We start from the raw sequence: 19,119 nt of genomic DNA, 5'->3' as shown, positions 1-19,119 counted from the left end.
GGGTCCGTGTTGCGTCACTGTATCGGTTATGTGGGCTTCTTTCCACTGATTCTATGCCTATTGTGTGTTGCCACCACGACTATGAAGCTCGCAATACCTGTAAGGCATTGTTTGAGTTTATAGTAGGTTCACATTCTTAATGCGATCCACCCCACCCTTAGTCAACACTTATCCTCCCGCCACATAAACACACACATTTTGGTATATATAAATACAGCATCATCGTCTATACAGGTCAGAACACAACCCATCCGTTCTTTATTGAAATTAGGGGCCCCATGAATTCGCGCAACTGAACTGAAAAAATGGACTTTAATGTCAAAAGACGAAACGGCGCCTTTAATCTTGAAGATTGAGGCGATGTGTTTCCTACCTAGCATACCCGTACCCATCTTAAGCTGAACTATTCTCTCAAATATGACTGAAAGCCATGGTGACACTGTGGGTAAGACGCTGACTCTCTAACCAGGAGGTTCACTGTTCAAGAGAATTTCATCGTGGTTTCTCCTTTTCAGCGTATGACAAAAGACAGAGGGTATGACAAAGGAACAGCGTCTAGTCGTTCGAATGAGACGACAAACCGAGTTCCAGTGTACCCGTTGGCATATCCCCGTCTTCATTAGTCCAGTTGGTGAAGAAAAGTAGGACGTATTTTATTCATTTATTCATTTAAGCAGAATTATCACGAACATTTACAAAAGGAGCAAAATCTAATGATTTATTTAATTTATTAAATAAAAAAGACATTATTACAATTAAAACAACAGATAAGAACACGTAAAGCAATCTAAATAAACATATAGCTCGCACGTGTGTATACGTATACCAATTAATTGATATATTATAATATGTCATTTATAATAAAATAATACAATATTCACAACATGAAGAACACCGTCAGTCAGATTCGTGACTATTATATCAATAAATGAGAAATAAATTTTGTCTGATCATAATTATAAAATTGCATTATGGTAATTATATTAAGTAATACATTATTCATTTTATTTTAGTGATGTGCGAGCAGGGTTGGAGTTTGCTTCACTATATTTTGGACAAATTAGAGCGATATAAGCAATCCAAAGCAGTGTATTTTATTCTTTTCATGTATTTTATCAATGTACGTCAATAAATAGAAGGTAATAACACCAAGGACAATCTGAATTGAGTAAAAAGTAGTTTTTGCACGTACGACGTCGTGACCTGTTTGATTTGGGTGAAAAATAAAATGTCGATTTGATTAAACTTAGTGTATGATTTTGTTTTGCGGGATGAAAATCTTGATTTATTAAAAACAATTTACCCCATTATTGAGACAATATATTCTGTCTTCACCGGTCGACACTGACCCACCATACGCGCGCGTCAGCAACAAAATCGTATGCTGATTTCATAAGGTCATCGATTTTTATGTTTTAATAGTATTGTTCATTAAACATCTTGTATAAACAACCCTACCACATTTCACAAGATTCAATACAGAATTATATCCTGTATACACCTTTTAAAAGCCATGACATAAACGGGAAGATAACTCAACGATTCGCGTTCGAATTTTACGATCAGAAAATTTTGATTTTCCGTCAATTTTTCTGGACTGCTTATAACCTTTTTTCGTATTTATATGGTTCGTTTTTGTTTCTCATTTAGCCATATAACCGTAAGAACTTTATCTTTTGTGCATTTTCCTTTATGGTATTTACCTTGGTCGAAAGTTTGCCGTTCAAAAAGGTCCATCTGAACTGCTATTACAACCAGTTAATAAAGAAAAATAGGGCTTGTTTTCATTATGCAATCTTACATGACTGAAAAGCAACAAACGGCGGGTGCATTCAAAACGAAACCAAAATCTGTAAGCAGAAACGAAATGAAAATTTAATTGTACAGAGCTGGTCTCAGTACTAACCGGAATGAAAATTAGATTAACACAATTCAACCCTTTATTCTGACGGAAACCAAAGAGGGACGGTCCGTTACTTAATCTTATCAACTAATATTATAAACATGTAAGTGCAATAAAGTTGTGTAGTATACTAGGAATATGACTGATTTTAATGTACCCAAGTCTTACGTATGCTTTGTAAAATGGGACATAGTTCGGCATGACTGGATTTCTAAACAGGCAGACTGAAAAGCCCGACTTGATCACATCTACATAACCATCCTTGCTTGATACGAAAAGAATCTCTAGAATTGTCAGGTCTTGCAAATAGACAAAAATATAAAAAAATAAAAGCACAGTTACTATAGAACTTCGGCTTCAAGACTTTTAATATGGAAATCGTCTAAACAGACACCCAGGGTTCGTTCTCGAAGCAGGCTTAATCCAGATGATTCTGGGTTAAAACATGAATAACCACGGCAACACTCGTCATCCAACCAGCATGGTTTGTCATCACACTTCTGTCGTGCGAAGATCATATTATACGATCCACCCCATATCTGTCGGCGGATTCTGAAAAACACGAAGAAGTAAAAAGACATTTTAAAAACAGCCATAATTGATGAAAATCAATATACAGATTATATTAGAAAATGTGTGACAATTTTTAATTTTTCTTTGCTATAATTTTCAATGGAAAAATCAATTATTTCCTTTCTAGCAACAGCGGTTTAGTTTTTTTCAAACTGTAAAGTGAATTGTCAAGTATCTTCTTGTATAAGGCTATCTTTGACATAATGCATTAATAACACGAAAATGGTCGGAATTAAATTAATTCCTGACAGATATCAAAAAGCCTGGCTCATTCATTCCATTAAGGTTTAAACCCAGCTGACCGGAAGTGTCTATAGATAAGCGTATGTAATTTGATATATAGTTTCAATGATGATTCCAGAATTGATCACTGATCGAATTGTTTTTAAATCTAATTTGACAAGCAATGTAACTAAAAAAAAAAGAGCTGGAGTATTTAATATTCACGACCAAAGTATCCTTTTCACCCGATCTAATATTATTACCACCTAAAAGGGGATAATACAAAAGAAATAAATCGGCCTATAAGCACGTAAACGGCAACCCGTTTTTACCTTTCGGTAAATTTATGACCTTCTTCATGGGGACATTAAATTCAACACGGGGCTTTTGTTACAGGGTAAGTTATAGGTCAACCTCACACACCGAAGCTTTAAATCCACGGACAGTCGAGATAACCCCACAATAAATTGGAAAGTCGGCCTTTATGTCCATATGATGGTAAAAACGAATTGCCGTTTACTTCCATATAGGCCTATTTATTTTGATTTTATTATCCCCTTTTAGGCGGTTATGGTATTGGAACAGGTGTCACTTTCAGGTGAGCCATGGTGGCCGTCTGAATACGGTGCTGGCGCACTAACCAGGAGATCCAGTTTTTAATGCCTCTGTGGCAGAGAAAGTTTCTAGTCATTGGTGAATAATGACTGCACGAGGCCTTGTCAGGAAAAGCGTCCAGTCGTTCAGGTGGAACTAAATTCCAGGGTTCATCTGTCTATTCGTTGGGGCGCACGCAAAAGAACCGCTGACAGCTGGAATTCGATGAAGAGAAGGCGGAAGATTATATACCTTTCTTCATTACCCCGGTTGATGTTAAATTCAGTTTCATTTCATTTCATTCAAAATTTCCCTGAAGATACACCTACTTTCGCCCACTTTTCATAATTCAAATGAGAATCCGGATTATTTCCTATGGGTCGTTATTTTAAACACGTGAGTTTCAAATTACATTTGGTATCTAAATTAACTATTTGTCTGTTTTATCCAATCATTCAAGGATTTAAAAACTCTAATAAAATCATGACGCAGACCTACGTTAATATACTTTAATCTTTAACAAATTATAATTAACCCTTGATTTTTTTTTGTTTTTTTTCTTAAAGTAGATCTCATCCTTAAAGCACGTAATTCCAGATGAAATAGTTTTCTTTGGGTGTGTGTAATCCGATCAATGGTAATTATACGTGGGAAGCGGATTCACAATAACATCCCTTTCTTGAAGAAGATTTCTTTTAGATTATTATACACACCATGGGCTAAATTACTACCCTTCAAGAGGAATGATTTGATTAAAGAGACTAGCACCGTCTCGGTTATCGAGAATGCATTCATGGAGCTAAAAAACATTTGGGTAGAACAAAAACACTTTGCTTTTATAATCGGTCGTTTCCGAAGAAGCTTTTAAAAGTTATTAAATGTCACGGAAGAAAATATTATAAATAAGTACCCTTTCTTCATATCGCACGCCCTTCTGCTATACATTCAGATATAGCATTCAATCTTTGATCTTGCTCAAAAATAAAATTCTCTATCTGGTTGCATTTTATGTGTGTTAATAAAGATAACCATATTGTGTGTTCAGTTTTAAAGAGTTTAAGCTTAAAATGAATTCAAAATTAGTAAACAAACCAACTTCTGTTCAGAATTGAGAACACAAACCAGCTGTTATAGAATTGTATTAATTTCAACAAGAAACAATCTGATTAAAACACAGATTCTATTTCGTTTCGTTTTTTATAGTTCAAAATTTGTCTTTACCACACTGGGATCTGAAAGAGTTGTTATATAAACCCGCGTTTTGAAGAATTAACCAATGAAACGGTCTGTTACGACGGGTTTTTGACATGCGGTGCACGAAACTGTGGCTAAACCACTAGAAACGTCAAAGTCGATTGATTAATCAATGTCAGACGTCATAGGGCCAAAAGCCGCTCGTATGACCCTTGACGCGACCTTCCAGTACAACCTGTCAGATCTTCATGTAGTGTAGGCCATTGAAAGTATATAAAAAAAACCGAAACGAAATATAGATCTGTAGTTTAATCAGAATGAAAAAGACAGGACAGTTTTTAAACAAAAGAATTAACCTACAGATACATCGCGTCAATTTAAAATCAAATCAAAGTCAATTTTGTTGAACAACTTACTGAAGACGGAAACACTAAGTGGCATGTCTTCATCAAGTATCATTCCCAGAATGTGATAACAGACGCGTGTTGTGTTTTTTTATATTTTTTTTTAATGTAATAATTATCTTTATGTGTAGCTTTCGCGCCCACCACTTTTAACGGATATTTTTGACATTGGTTATGATGATGTTACAATTAATTCTTCAAAAAATATAGTTCGCTTTCAAATCGTGAATAATATATACGCCCACGAATCAGCCCGTATCCTAGTACAAATCAGAATTTTAATAGGGCTCATTGACTTACCGATGTCGGTTTAAAAAGAAAAACGTAAAAACCTTGAAACGATTACAATAATAACTTAGTTGAATATCCACAACAATAGTTATGGAACAAATTTCTAAAACTCGTACCTGTAAAGTGACTGCAAGGGCAATTACTCCTTTGCTAAATGATATAGGATTCTAAATTTCGAAACAATGTGAACAAGTTTGGACAAATATACCAAATATTCTGGCATGTAGGTCAATTCCAATATTCCGATATTTGGGGCAAAAGTTTTGCAATTTTTTTTTAGCGTTTCTGGACTTCGATAGGATTCGCGTGAAGAAGCCCAGTGAAGCTGCAATAAAACATATTAAAATCAGGTGGAACTTTACCTGCCATACAAAATTATTATTATTATTACAGCATATTTATAGGGCGCCCTTTCATATAACATATTCAGGGGCACTTTACAAAGTGACAATATAATCATAAATAAACAACAAGATGGACATGTTAATGATTGTATACAGAGTCAGTTAAAAGCCTGATTAAATAAATGTGTTTTAATTTGTTTTTTAAAAGAATATAGAGATGTACAACATCTTAAACTAAATGGTAGATTATTCCATAAAACAGGTGCTTGATAACTAAAAGAGCACTGACCATAAGATACTAGTTGGACAGTTTTGGGCTTTAAAAGTAGTTTATCTGATGTACGTAATGTTCGGCCAGGTGTATAAAGTTCTAAGAGAGAGAGAGAGAGAGAGAGAGAGAGAGAGAAATGTGTTTAACGTCCACTCGATACAAACTAGGTCATTTCGGGACTAACATATGGTTTAATTTTATTTCAATAATTCGCGTGCGCATAGGGGTCTTTAGCAGTGAGAGGAAACCGGAGGACCCGGAGAAAACCCACAAGGATTGACAGGCGACCCTACTCCTTGTCACATACAACCGGGGATTCGAAACCACGCCAGCTGACTCAATGACAGGCCGTATGGTACAGCGCGCACGTGCTAACCATTCGGCCATCCAATCCCCCAAGTTTTAAAAGATCTGAGAGGTAAACAGGAGCTAAACTATTTAAACTTAAACATTTAAAAGTATGTAATAAAATCTTAAAATCAATTCGATATTTAACAGGTAACCAGTGTAAATTATATAAAACTGGAGTTATGTGGTCGCATTTCTTAGTTAAAGTAACAAGTCTAGCTGCAGTATTCTGTACTTTTTGTAATTTATCTATAAGCTTTAAAGGTAAACCAACTAAAAGTGAATTAAAGTTATCTAATCGAGAAGTGACTAGAGAATTAATAACTGACTTAGTGGCCTTTACAGTTATAAATGTACGTATTTTACCTATATTTCTGATATTAAAATAGCACAATTTACATATATTATTTACTTGAGCTCTCATAAGCATAAAACTATCAAAGATTGCGCCAATATTACGAGCAGAATAAGATGAAAATATATCTCAATTACCAATTACAACAACCATTGTAAATTTTAAACGGATTTCTTCGATTATGAACAAACTACATGTACATAACTTTGGTTATTATAAACTTACCCGTGTGTTTGAAATCAACTGCCGTTAAATAAAATCCATTGCACATCTAATTATCCCAATGAGTAAAAAAGTTTTCTCTTCAAAAATTGAAATCGCACAAACTTTTGACACAGAAAAATACAAATATGGAAGCTGATTATGTCGCTCTTCGGGAGATATCATTTCGTATAAGAGGTCACAGCATAACAAATCGAAACGGTTTTCGGTACTTTTTACGAAAATTCAAGTTTGGTTATAGCTATAATTTAAACAGTCTCGGCTCGGCATTGAGTTTGAGCGTTCACACACATAACTGTCTGTATCTTTTATTTTGTTGTCTTCCACTCAGTCGAAATTACAAGTAAATAGTCAAATTTGTCAAGAGATAACTTTTTTATTCTCGTTGGGATACTTAGTTGTGCAATGGATTTTATTGAACGGGAGTTGATTTCAAACACACGGGTAAGTTTAAAATAACCAAAGTTAAGTAGCTTGTTCATAATCGAAGAATTCCGCTTACATTTTACGATGGTTCAGACAGTAACTTATGCCTTGGGCCTAATAACAAATGTTCGGTTTTATCATCATTCAATTTTAGAAAGTTCTTCGAGATCCATTTTCTAATTTCACTAATACAGTTCTCAAGTTGCAATTTTGATAAATTGAAAGAAGATGGACAATAAGGTGTAAATGAAATATATAAATGAAATGAAAGCTGAGACCATATTTGCTGACAATATCACCCAATGGTGACGTATAAAGGGTATATAAAATCGGACCAAGAACAGAACCTTGAGGAACCCCAGATGACAAAACAGATTCAGACGACGATTTACAATTAACTAAAATACATTGTTTTCTACCCACAAGATAGCTTTCTAAAAGATTTTCCCTCCATTATGATATGATATAAAATGCAGGATATGGGAAAGCTGTAAAACAGTTTGGTACCCACTAATGCCCAACCAATAGTTTCGGTTGTTTAAATTTATACTTAATATCAGCGAGGTTTTTCGTATTCGATGAAAGTAGGTTTTATTCTATAGCTTATTTTTTTCGAGAATAGCACGGTTCTAGTAAAATTCATGCTTTTTTCTTTAGCCAATCGGTCATAATAATATAATATGTGATTTTTATTACGCCGCTTTTAAAACACAAAACCTCACTTGATTTTCTCTTCCAATTAATAGTCTGTTACTTTCTTACCTACTTAACAACTTGGACCCTGTATCTTGATCTGAAATAAAGGACAATAATCTGATTAGACGGACGTTTTATAGTCATTTTCAAATATGGCCAAGAATCAATGAGTCATTGAAGAACCTTTTACATGTAGCAGATGCTGTTCATAACAACACCCCTTGAGGCAATCTTCCATAAGCAAAAAAAAAAGTATAACATGTTTACTCTAATGTTATTATGGAAAGATAAAATTATAAACTAAAACAGCTTGCATAACTGATTTACATTAAGAAATCCAGGTCTTGTTCACAACGGGAAGTTCTGTCGACAGGTAGCCGACAAATCTTTATTGGGAACGGCGTTTGCATTAAAAAAAAGTGTGTTTAGCATAACTGCAGCGGTGTAGCTAAAAGTAACTACTTTATTTCGTTCAGGGGGGATACTGTATTCCACTCGATGATACTTGATAATTTGTGGCCCGAAGTGGTGGTCCGATCATAAAAATTGAGTGTAAATAAGTGTAAATTATTTATTGCTGTGTCCCGTCTTGATATAAGATCTGATATTTTTATTCAAAAGACGTCATTCAGAAGATGATCACAGTCCAGACCGGTCTTATTGTGGCGTCTTTGTTGTAAATCACCATTTTGCTTTTCATTTTGAGTGAAGTCTGTTTCATTGCAGAACCGATGCGGACGCCTACGGCTAAGCCGCGAATTCATGTACTTCATTTGATATTTATTGTTTATTGCTTGGGTCTTGTCCACAAGTTTTTCTTTTCGGTTTTGTTTGTAGTACTGTCCTCATGCATTTACTATTAATAGTAATGAGGTGGGCGGGGTCACACGACTCTTTCAATGTATTTAATTATTCTGTTAGAGCAAAGACAACACGGACTGATATTAATTTTATCGACTCTAAAACCTTGTTTTTTTAAAGGGAATATTAAAGGAGCTAAATCTAATTCCTTTGGCACCTAGATATGAACACAAATGGGTCGCAACGCATATACTAATGTAATATGAATTTGTATCAACTGATTAAAATTCAGTCGTTTCTGTCTTGACTGTAATTTCTAATCAGTTATGTTCGGCGAAATACGCGAAGAGTCTAAATTTAATAGCAGTCTTTGGCGTCTGGTTATTCCAATCTACATTGGTAGTATTCTCATGTGAGATATGTTTAGCCACGTTCACCGAGTCGCTTCATTACAAATGGCACTGAAAAGCATTCTGACACGCGATTCGTGTGCCAATATCAGAAGCCCATATTTTTAACGGTATGATAACCACATCAATATTGATTTAAATTGACCAATAATTCGTGTTTGCAATGTCGAGGACTGTGGATGATATTGAATTGGAGACTTGTCTCCGTTAATATCTATTATGTTACTGGCATGTTTTATGTTTTTATGTTTTATGTAGATATACATCAAAGTCTTGTAATCCAATTGTCTCATATTGATTCTTTCTAAAACCATATATCATTCCGTTGTCTGCCTTTAAATCTTATCAATAACATTTTTTTACGTGACATACGTAAAATAGGTAGATTATTTAATGAACTCAGATATGGAATATCCAAGTACAACTGTAGAATTACATGGGGCAAACATACACAGTACCCATATTTTGGCCTCTGCTTAGATTATGATACAATTTGTGTTGCTTTGTGCGGTCTTGATGTAAGATCGGATGATTCTATTCTAGAGTCTGACCAATACGTTAACACAACGTACTTCACTGGTGACTTTTCGTTCATTAGAAGGTCATGATGGGACTTGGCGTTCTGCTGAAAAAATTACATTCAAACCCTACATTTGTCTATATGTCTTGCCGGCAGTTTGAACTTGTGATTTAGCGGGTGCACATAACATCGATGTTTAATAGGACTACGATGACCGCGAGGGTCTATTCTCTTGCTGTCGTTCTGAGTTTTAAAGATATTTGCGTATCTGACCTGTGGTTGCAATATGTAATCTTTTTGCTTGCTGACGCCCATCTCCCATAAGCGAATGAGACGCACTGCAGATAGATTAGGGCTGTCATCAATACAAGCGCGTATTCCATCCAAAGATTATACACGGAATGGACAGCTTATGTTAGCGGTTTGTCCAGTTATGTTTGACAAATACAGTACCCAGCAATACAGACAACTCCAAAACAATAACAATTTACTGATAAAATGTATAATGTATACCTAACATTATAGTTGTTCTTTTTGGAAGTATTCGTGTGACAAATGAAGTGCATGAGCCATTCGGCATAAAGTTCCAGTAGCTCAGTGACAATAGAGGCTTCAACATGAGCTTAATTTTGGTTAAAATAAATCTTTATGATAAAATAGTAAAATTAACGATAGTTCATTAATGGGTTAAGTCACTTTACCGTTTGTCACGACATCATGAAGGATATTCAAAGTCTCAACCTGAGCATAATTCCGACTAAAATTGACCCCCTTAATAAAATGGCAAAGTTAACTCTCAGTTCATTACTGGATTAACTTCCTTTAGTTCTTAGGGTTTTTTTGATTCATGAATAGACAAAAAACTCTTATCGATAATTCATTATCGCAAGAGATGAAACAGACATGGAAATCTCTTTGTAAATTGTACCGTAAAATGGCAGGTTACAGTTACCGTATTAGTGAAGTTTAAATGTGTACTTTTTTCATGTATCAAACCATGCTAATAAATTGAACTTTGACAAAAAATAGGAAATGAATTCTATTCATTTGTCCAATTAAGCCTTGAAAAGTGGATCTAGTAGCGTGGTGTTGATGAAATAAAATGGGTTGTGAGTATCATTTAATAACACATACGGATTAGAATTCAAGGACGAACAAATGCTTATGATATATGTGTTCAATGCGAGGGAGTGTTGGCTAGATAGCTCATTTCCACTTTCTTTTCTTCTGTTTTTAACAGACAAAGTTTCTTTTACACACTTTAACATTGTGTGAAGTGAAATGAAATGACGTTCAACTTCTAGACAAACACCGTGGCCTAGAAGAAAAATTTGAGGGTTTTAAAAAGTCAGTTTTTTTGACCCCCCTTGTTTTAGTAAAAATCATTATTTTTACAGTATTTGTAACATACTATTAGTGAGCTATACTTCAAATTACAATAACTGTCCAATTACACAATTCGTGTGCACGCATAATATATTTTCCTTTTGACTCCTTATCGGTTCGTGACAAAACGCGTTAGCACATATTGACCTATTAATCAGTAACAAGAATAATTGTTTCATTTTCAATTTCCAGAAACATTAAATTTTGTTAGGTTCTCTTCATCGTATAGGCCTATTCCATCTGTGAATTTTTCCAGGAAGCATAGTCTTAGTTGGTTTAATCAAGGAATATTTTCTTGTAAGATGTAGAAATGGAAATGAAATGAATGGGGTTTAACGCCTTACTGTTCTGCTCCGAACTGGGCCAATGAAGACGGGCATACGCCATACAGTGTGCTATGTGGAAATTTTGCCCGACCAGCGGCACTACGGCATACTCTTATATACTCAACTGTCAAGGGATCTTTTACGTGCACGCCAATGTGTACACGGGACCTCGGTTTTTCGTCCCATCCGAACGACTAGACAGCTGTCCCTGTCAGGCCCTCCGTCCTGCTTCACTGACAAGGGGGAACCACGCCGGAAAATCTGGATGAACTTTCTCGCCCAATGCAGGGATCGAACACACGACCCCCAGGCTAGCGAACCAGCGTCTTACCCACTTAGCAACCGTGGTTCCCCATATGTAAATGGAATCTTGGGTTTTGGCATAATCCGACAAAATACAAATCCTTTACAACTGTGGCTATTCAAACTGCTACATTACAGTTTCTGTATGGTTATGAGATGATGGCAGATTCAGAACTGACGCAAGTGATCGCTATGGCTGTGCCTATAGAGACCGCCTATAAACAATGTACGCAATCACCATAAGGCTAACATACCGAGAGTAAAACGTTTGGGTGATGGGGGTGGGTGGAAATGCTCGCACCGCGACATTTATCATTGTCATGCGTCTTTTACATTACACGTATATCAATATACGCCTCTCTGATGTTCTTATCGACCGACCCCGTGATTCCAGTTCCCTAACCTATCATCTATCGTGGCCCACTGATGTCACACAGATCAGTGATATTTATGTAGAGTCTACAATGTAAACCTAGAATAACATAATCCGGCATACTGTCTTAGCTTCCATTATAACGCAGGGGCGGATCCAGGAATTTTTGCAGGAGGGGGTTTGCCAGGTTCCTGAGACAATGTATCCCCCCCCCCCCTCCCGCATGGTCTCTATCGTCATTTTGGCGTATATACATACACATTGAGCTTTTTAAACAGAGAAATTCAACACCTCGTATGACGTCAATTTTTATTATGAATTAATACAATGACATTGTGATTCAATTTCATGGATGCAAAGCATTAATTGTGATATCACATAATGTCTATATCATTATCTCGTTCTTTGAGTGCCCATCCTGTCCCACATCTGACGATAAAGGATAAAGCACACGGCCAAGAAACTTTTCACATAAACAATGTTGATTTACAAAAAAAATTATGTATAGTTGAGCAGGGGGGGGGGGGAACCCCCCAAACCCCCACTCTGGATCCGCCCCTGTAATGACTATTAGTCTGGGCAAAAAACATCGCTTGTGTATTATAGTAATTTTCAGTCCATAAACGTCATCTAGTTTAAAGTTTGTAAAATGCATTTCGCATTATTTCTGTTACCTCTTTCTTGTAAATCATTTGTTTTTATTTTTTCATTTAAGTGAAGCCTGTACCATTATAGGCCCAGAACAGTACAGCGCAGTGGACGCTTACGGCTGGTGCCCGAATCCATTCACTTGATTTTATATTTGTTTATTATATTCTGTCTTGTCAGCAGGTTTATCGAGAAGATTCTTATTGCATGTAGAGCGTCCTACTAGATCACAAGGTCGTGCATCATTTTATTTCATAAATAATTATTAAAATCCATCATATTCACCCGGTTTGTATTAGCCTTTAATATGGTAAGTGAAATCTGACTATGTTCAGGAATCTTACATTTCAGTGAGTTCAATTAATTTAGACACTGTAACATATCTAAAGTGGTAGTTCCTTAATGCTGGTGTCACACTGTCTCGAAATTGACTACATGCAAGTTGTGACATGTAGAGTGTCTACAAACAAATTGTGGACGCACGGACGTCCAGACAGATGGACAGGGGTGACGATATGTCTACATGCAAATGTGGGCGTATAATAAGAATGCCCAATGCCACCGATGATCAGACGCAGTAAAGACAAAGATGACGCAATTTGACAAGATGCCCCCAAGATGGACTTATGGAGGGCAAAATGGACACACGAATTCAAAACGAAAATGAAGTTGCTGTCGGAGCCTGAGAAACTCCACGGGAGGTCGTACGATGGATTAAGATGCCTTCACGAATGGCCCAATGTTTTTACGATCAGCGCCGAATTTTAACATTTACTCTATCGTGTGTCCATCTTGTGTCAATTGCGGGACAGTGTGACTCCCGCTTTAGGAACGGTGTCAAGGAACTACTAGCGTGGTAACCTTTAACATGACGTGCTGCTCAACGGGAACTTGAAGGAATTAAAATAAAACTGCTTAGATCATCTTGACCTGAATACTACAACAAGGACTGTGAATAGACAAGATAATATAAGTACATGCGTGCTGCTGCAGCGACTCACATCGATTTACGTCTCAAAATTTAACAAAATAAAAACCGTCCTGTTTGCTGTTTCTGCAACTCCCGGGTTTTATAAGCAGTGAGTATAATCTTTTTTATTAATCCGTGTGAATCTACGCTGTCAGATTATCTACCATTCATATTTTAGTTTTGTTTTCTTCATTAAATAATCAATTTGAGTAGTCCAGGATTATCACGTAAAAAATTAGATATTGTCAGAAAAAGGGCAAGTGACGATAAACGACTTTAATACCAAGTGTTCAACTCATATGATAATATGTACGTTTTTATAACAGATTTGTCACGATACTAAAATCAGTCTTGATTAGAATAATCAACCGGAGTGTGACCATTGTGATTAATTTCACCATTTCTTGTTCATTCTGTACACTGCATCATAAATAAAGTGGCGTTGATACTTAAATTATTCATAAGGCACTGACCGAAATGATATTCCATTTCTCTTAAAGATGGTTTTATTTTACGTTCATATTAGCAGAAAAATATTTGTTGCTCAAAACAATGAACTTTCACAGGAATTTTAGAATTGTTGGGAAATACATCTGATTGTCTTAACTCATGCCTCCCCCCCGCCTCCCTGTATTCTATCCGTAATACCAAAGCTAGGGCTGACGGGCTGAGAGTTCTTTGAAATACTGTCCTTCTAAGTTTACTATTGACTTCAGTCTTTTTCTCCAGAATATGAGAGATAAATGGATGGATGAAACGTTCTGTTGTTATATGGGAAATTTTGACCGTACAGCAACCGAATTCAAACTGTTGTGGGTTCTTCCCATAAAATCAAATACGATAGTATTGTATGTACGATGACTCATAGTATGAGCCAAACACGATGTCATAACCGCCATTTTGGCGCCATATTGTCCAAGTTTGACGTCGATCTTACTTGAATTGACGGATTGCTGCCGACTAGTATTAGAAGAATAACCAACAAGATGAGTAGACCTTTGGGGAAATAATAGAACTTATATGCAATGTACAAAATAAGAACCACGAGGAATAAACGAAATAGATTATAATTTGATGTGATTGTTGTTTTAAAAACTTCCAAACAATTGAAGTTTTGCTAAATAACCCAACCATTTAAAAATAAACAACGCACTTACTTTTTAAAGGTGACGCTGAAGATGAAACATACACCATGCACAGGCACGACACAAAAACTAAACTTGTTACAGGTTTCATATTCTGAAATTAAAAAAAATTGACACAATAATGATTAATTTGAACAATGTTAAACGGTCTCATGATCTCTTAGGTGAAATAGCTTCATTTAACGTTGAAATAATTCAATCACACAGATTCGATTTCGTTGAGTTTTAAGTCAACAACAATATTGCAACTTTATTATCTACTTTAGAAGTAATATTAATTACTGTTAATGGTATTGGTAATTAAATATATGTAATGATGATGATATATCTGAAACCAATATGTGATATGTCTCATGAGAATAAGAACAGGTTGGATAGAACGGAACTTTCTAGTGTTTCTGTTTTAATTGTAATCAGATCTACTATGTAACGATGCAAAGTCATTTATTGTTTTTCTCGTTTCTATTATTAAATTTAGGCGAGCGAAAAAAAAACAATTATTCATTCAAAATTCAATGTCTTTGTATACTCTGCAAAAACAGTATACCCTCGCTTTACCACCGCCTGATTGCAACAGGAACCGCGACTCATCGCTAAACCTAACTGTTCTCCAGCGTTGCTGTAGCCATAGCCTGTGTGTCTGAACCCATTGAATTCGGATTTGACAATGTTAGCGTATTTCAAAACAGCAGCCCTGTTTCTCGAAATCTTAACTAAAGTTAAAATCCAAATTTTAGTAGATACTTCAATTTTGATTGGCTAAGCACTAAAATCAGTCTAATATTATCCAATCAAATTACTAATTAGGATTTTATCTTAGTTAAAATTTCGTGAAACAGGCCCCTGGCTCGTAATCCGGTTTCACATAGACGTTTGCGGACTGTCTGGTCTGAGATCCTACGTCGCCCAGGAATTGCTGCTGCAGTAGAGGTCACCGTTGTGAACCGTTTCCGTAAATAACGTAACCGGATGTGGCGATCCAGGGCAGGCGAGGACAGTCTTGTTTGGCCTGAGTTTGGGCGGTCAGGTTTTGAATTTCGCTTTCGGTACCTTAATATCCCAAAGGCGAGAGATGATACTCTGGGAAACATTCAGCAGCCTGGCTACATCTGTCTGGGGCCCACCTACTTGTTAGCGACAGATTCGTTCGGATGTGGCTCGTTGAGTGTTTACATATGTGCAATTGATTTTGAAACCGTTGTTGTTGTTTATTACAGATTTAACGTCCAATACAATAAATATGATATTATGGACAGGTTGATTTAATTAAATTATTTACACTTGAAAATTGTTACAAACACAAAATAAAAAAGTCCTCGGATATCAAAAGTTTCTTAAAACACACTTATAAATTCGCTGTCGTGAGAAGAGAGGGCGGGTCATCTTCTCCCTTTGTCACAATAAAGTTAGAATAGGAGGTCCAGCAATCTGTTTCACAGAGGATTACGAAAGTCTTCTAATATCACTGTAAAAGATGACTACCTTGAACGCGTGATGTCTCATCACGCGGTGTCAATCATTGGCTCAATGGCGCGTGCATTGTTTACTGGTTCGGGCGGAATGGAGCCTTTTACTCATTTTAATACCCATTTACACTAAATAGGAAATAATTTTTACCTACAAATACGTCAAACGTCTTTATTTATTTTTCTAATACATCAAAAAATTTTTTAGAATTTAATTTGTCGGAGGAAAAAAGTTAATATTTGTGGCTCATTAAGTCGCATCGATGTCATCCTTATCAGTGACTGTCGCGGCCTAGCGAATATTCACTGCTGATCAGTGTGGAGGTCCAGCTGACTGATGTTTGGCGTCATCAGAACGGGTAGAAAAAAAACCGTGGGGAAAAAGAATCCGCTGGCTTTATGTGGAAAAGCGAAGCGATCGCAGTAAAAACCCTGGGATTATAAAGGCCTTTGTTTTGGGTTTCACGTGAAAAGCTTGCGAAGTGTTGTTAAACTCAAGTGTCTTGGTGCAATCAAGCGAAAATAAATTTCGGCAAAAAGTATGACCAGTATCCTTACATAATGACATTAAAAACAAGTAAAATGATAATAAATGGGCTATGCGTTTCTTTTTTAGAAGAGTATATTTATCAATATGTTACAACTTAGAATTATTCCTGAAACTAAAAACATTTTCAAAGCCGTTAAAGTACTTGAAGTGGACTATATCACCCACCAAACCGTTATTGAAACTATACATTTTGTGTATGTTGTTATATTTTTCTCAAAATATTTCGATTTTTATATTGCTGAAACAATTTTGTCAAAGGCATCTTAAATTTGTTTTGTTAAAACAGTTAAAACAAGAGAAAATAAAACAGTATTTCCTATTTGGAAAACATTTTTGCCGTGGTGTGGCCATCGCTTAGCTTTATGCATTTTATTTCATCTTTTAATTTACTAGCTGTACACGTAAGTGCATGGATTTTCGCTTATTACATACGATATTGCATAAAATTAATAAAAAAAAATTATTTTGTTAGTCAGAGTGATAGTGCCTCTTCAAACAAGATACATTTACTCTCAATACCTTTTTTAAAATGCGAAAAAGAATATATACATGAGCAAGTAAATACTTAGGTATACAAATATGAAAGCTTTAAAGACTTACTTTTGGTGACTAGTATCTGTCGAGTTTATCAACTATCCTAATACCTGTTGCCTCCTTATATTCTATTTATATAGCGAATCAGATAGAGCGAGTGTGTAGGAATAAAGCTGATTTAGTTTATGACAATACTGCCAAGACAGCCACGCATCCCGCTTATTTAGTTGATGTCAATAATTACTTGATGGGTCTTTGGAGACCGTCGCTCCGCATCCTAATCATTTCTGCCTCCATCCCACTTAGACATTAGTTAGATTATACAACGAGCGTAACAAATGTATCACGACCTCCCCACTGACACCAAAACGCTCCCACGAGGTTGTAATTTATTATATGTTCTAATTATAATTAACGACTAATTTTTCTACGTGTAATCGGTGAATTTTTCAATACCTTTTCTTTGTTTCCAGAAAGTCAAATAGCTTTGGTGAAGCGAAAACTTGAATCGGTCGTCTTGTCTCTCTAACATAAATAATTATATGATCTTTTGTTGCCTGATTTGTATTACAGAATGAAATGAAATGGGGTTTTGCGCTCAACGTGTTTGTACCAACAAGTGCTAATGAAGACAGACATACGTCATGAATGAACTTTTGTCCGGACAGAGGAGGCCGTTTCGCCTACTCTTTATCGAACACTAATTGTCAATAGTGTTCTTTTACGTGCATGTCAATGTGTATACGGGACCTGTCACCTGTACCATCCAAATGACTAGACTCCGTTCTTAATCTGGCAAATCCTGACTGAACCTTAGATCGCCAGGTTAGTAAAGTCATCCTGGGTCAGCATAGCATTTGGTAATACACATGCATTGGACAATACCATGTTTTTTATGTTTTAATCACAATATATAAGTGTAACTCATCCCCAATTAAAGCAGTTTCTTTCCGTCATCGACGTCTTTTAAGATTAAATTTTGAGATATCTTCTTTAGGAAAAATAAGTCGTCTGAGTATGGAGTCATGTGGTTTGGAAAGCCCAGATAAAAACTTCTGGATGGCCACTTTTTGTATATTGAAGGGCAATTAGGTTTCGAATTCGTTTAGAGCTGGAAGCAGACATCTTTTTTGTTTCTAATTCCGGTATCTTGCAATCAGCTTGGTTTGAAATGGCACGTAAGTCTATGTGCAATAAATGAAATTGACGATGGAGAGAATCCATGCTGTCTGATTCGTGATAGTTGTTAAGATCTACAGAAGAATTTGTTGGATTGAGCGTAATGCATTCAGTACAAGTTTTGTCGCTAACTATTGAGTGTCTTTTCTCTGTTGCACTGTTTCAGAGGATATGTGTTTTAACACAGTTTTTGAGATACGCAGTGCACCATATACTAGTATTGAAAATTGTTTTGTTTCTTTCGCTCTGCAGAAATTTAGATAAATAAATTTATATATGAAAATATCGTCTGTAATGCGTCCACGTGGAATTATTAAGGTTTTTTGTCATAGGCAAAAGATCTACCAATGCCGAGATTTATATAATGTAGAACCCGTTTGCACTTACGTGTACAACTCTGGGTCAGTTAACAGGCGTACACGGATAGCGACAATATAAGGAACCACGTTAACTCTGGGCAAAGAATCAGAGACATTGGTCATTCAACAGATCCCAACCCCCTCTCTATGAATATCCTGTCTAGGACACTGGGTTATGCCAGACTTTTAGTCTTGTACAAGTTGAATAATTTAACAGCCATCAAACGTTTTTTCATCTTTAATAAAACCATATGCTTCAACAATTTAAAGAATTCTACAATCAATCATGATGAATTACGATGAATG

The 19,119-nt window shown here is 35.9% G+C and overlaps 1 long non-coding RNA gene across 1 annotated transcript; it reads right to left on the bottom strand.

Moving 5' to 3' along the window:
* Positions 1-751: 751 nt before the first annotated feature.
* LOC130013511 (uncharacterized) lies at positions 752-17,537 on the bottom strand. The gene is made up of 4 exons (XR_008788676.1): positions 17,342-17,537; positions 14,738-14,819; positions 7,910-7,940; positions 752-2,455 (listed from the first exon to the last, which is right to left on the bottom strand). It is a non-coding gene; the product is annotated as an uncharacterized LOC130013511 (long non-coding RNA).
* Positions 17,538-19,119: the final 1,582 nt, after the last annotated feature.

Source organism: Patella vulgata, chromosome 7, assembly GCF_932274485.2.
Source record: "Patella vulgata chromosome 7, xgPatVulg1.2, whole genome shotgun sequence".
Taxonomy (NCBI): Eukaryota; Metazoa; Mollusca; class Gastropoda; family Patellidae; genus Patella; species Patella vulgata.
Note: the sequence above shows the minus strand (reverse complement) of the source record. Positions and strands in the feature narration are given on the sequence as shown.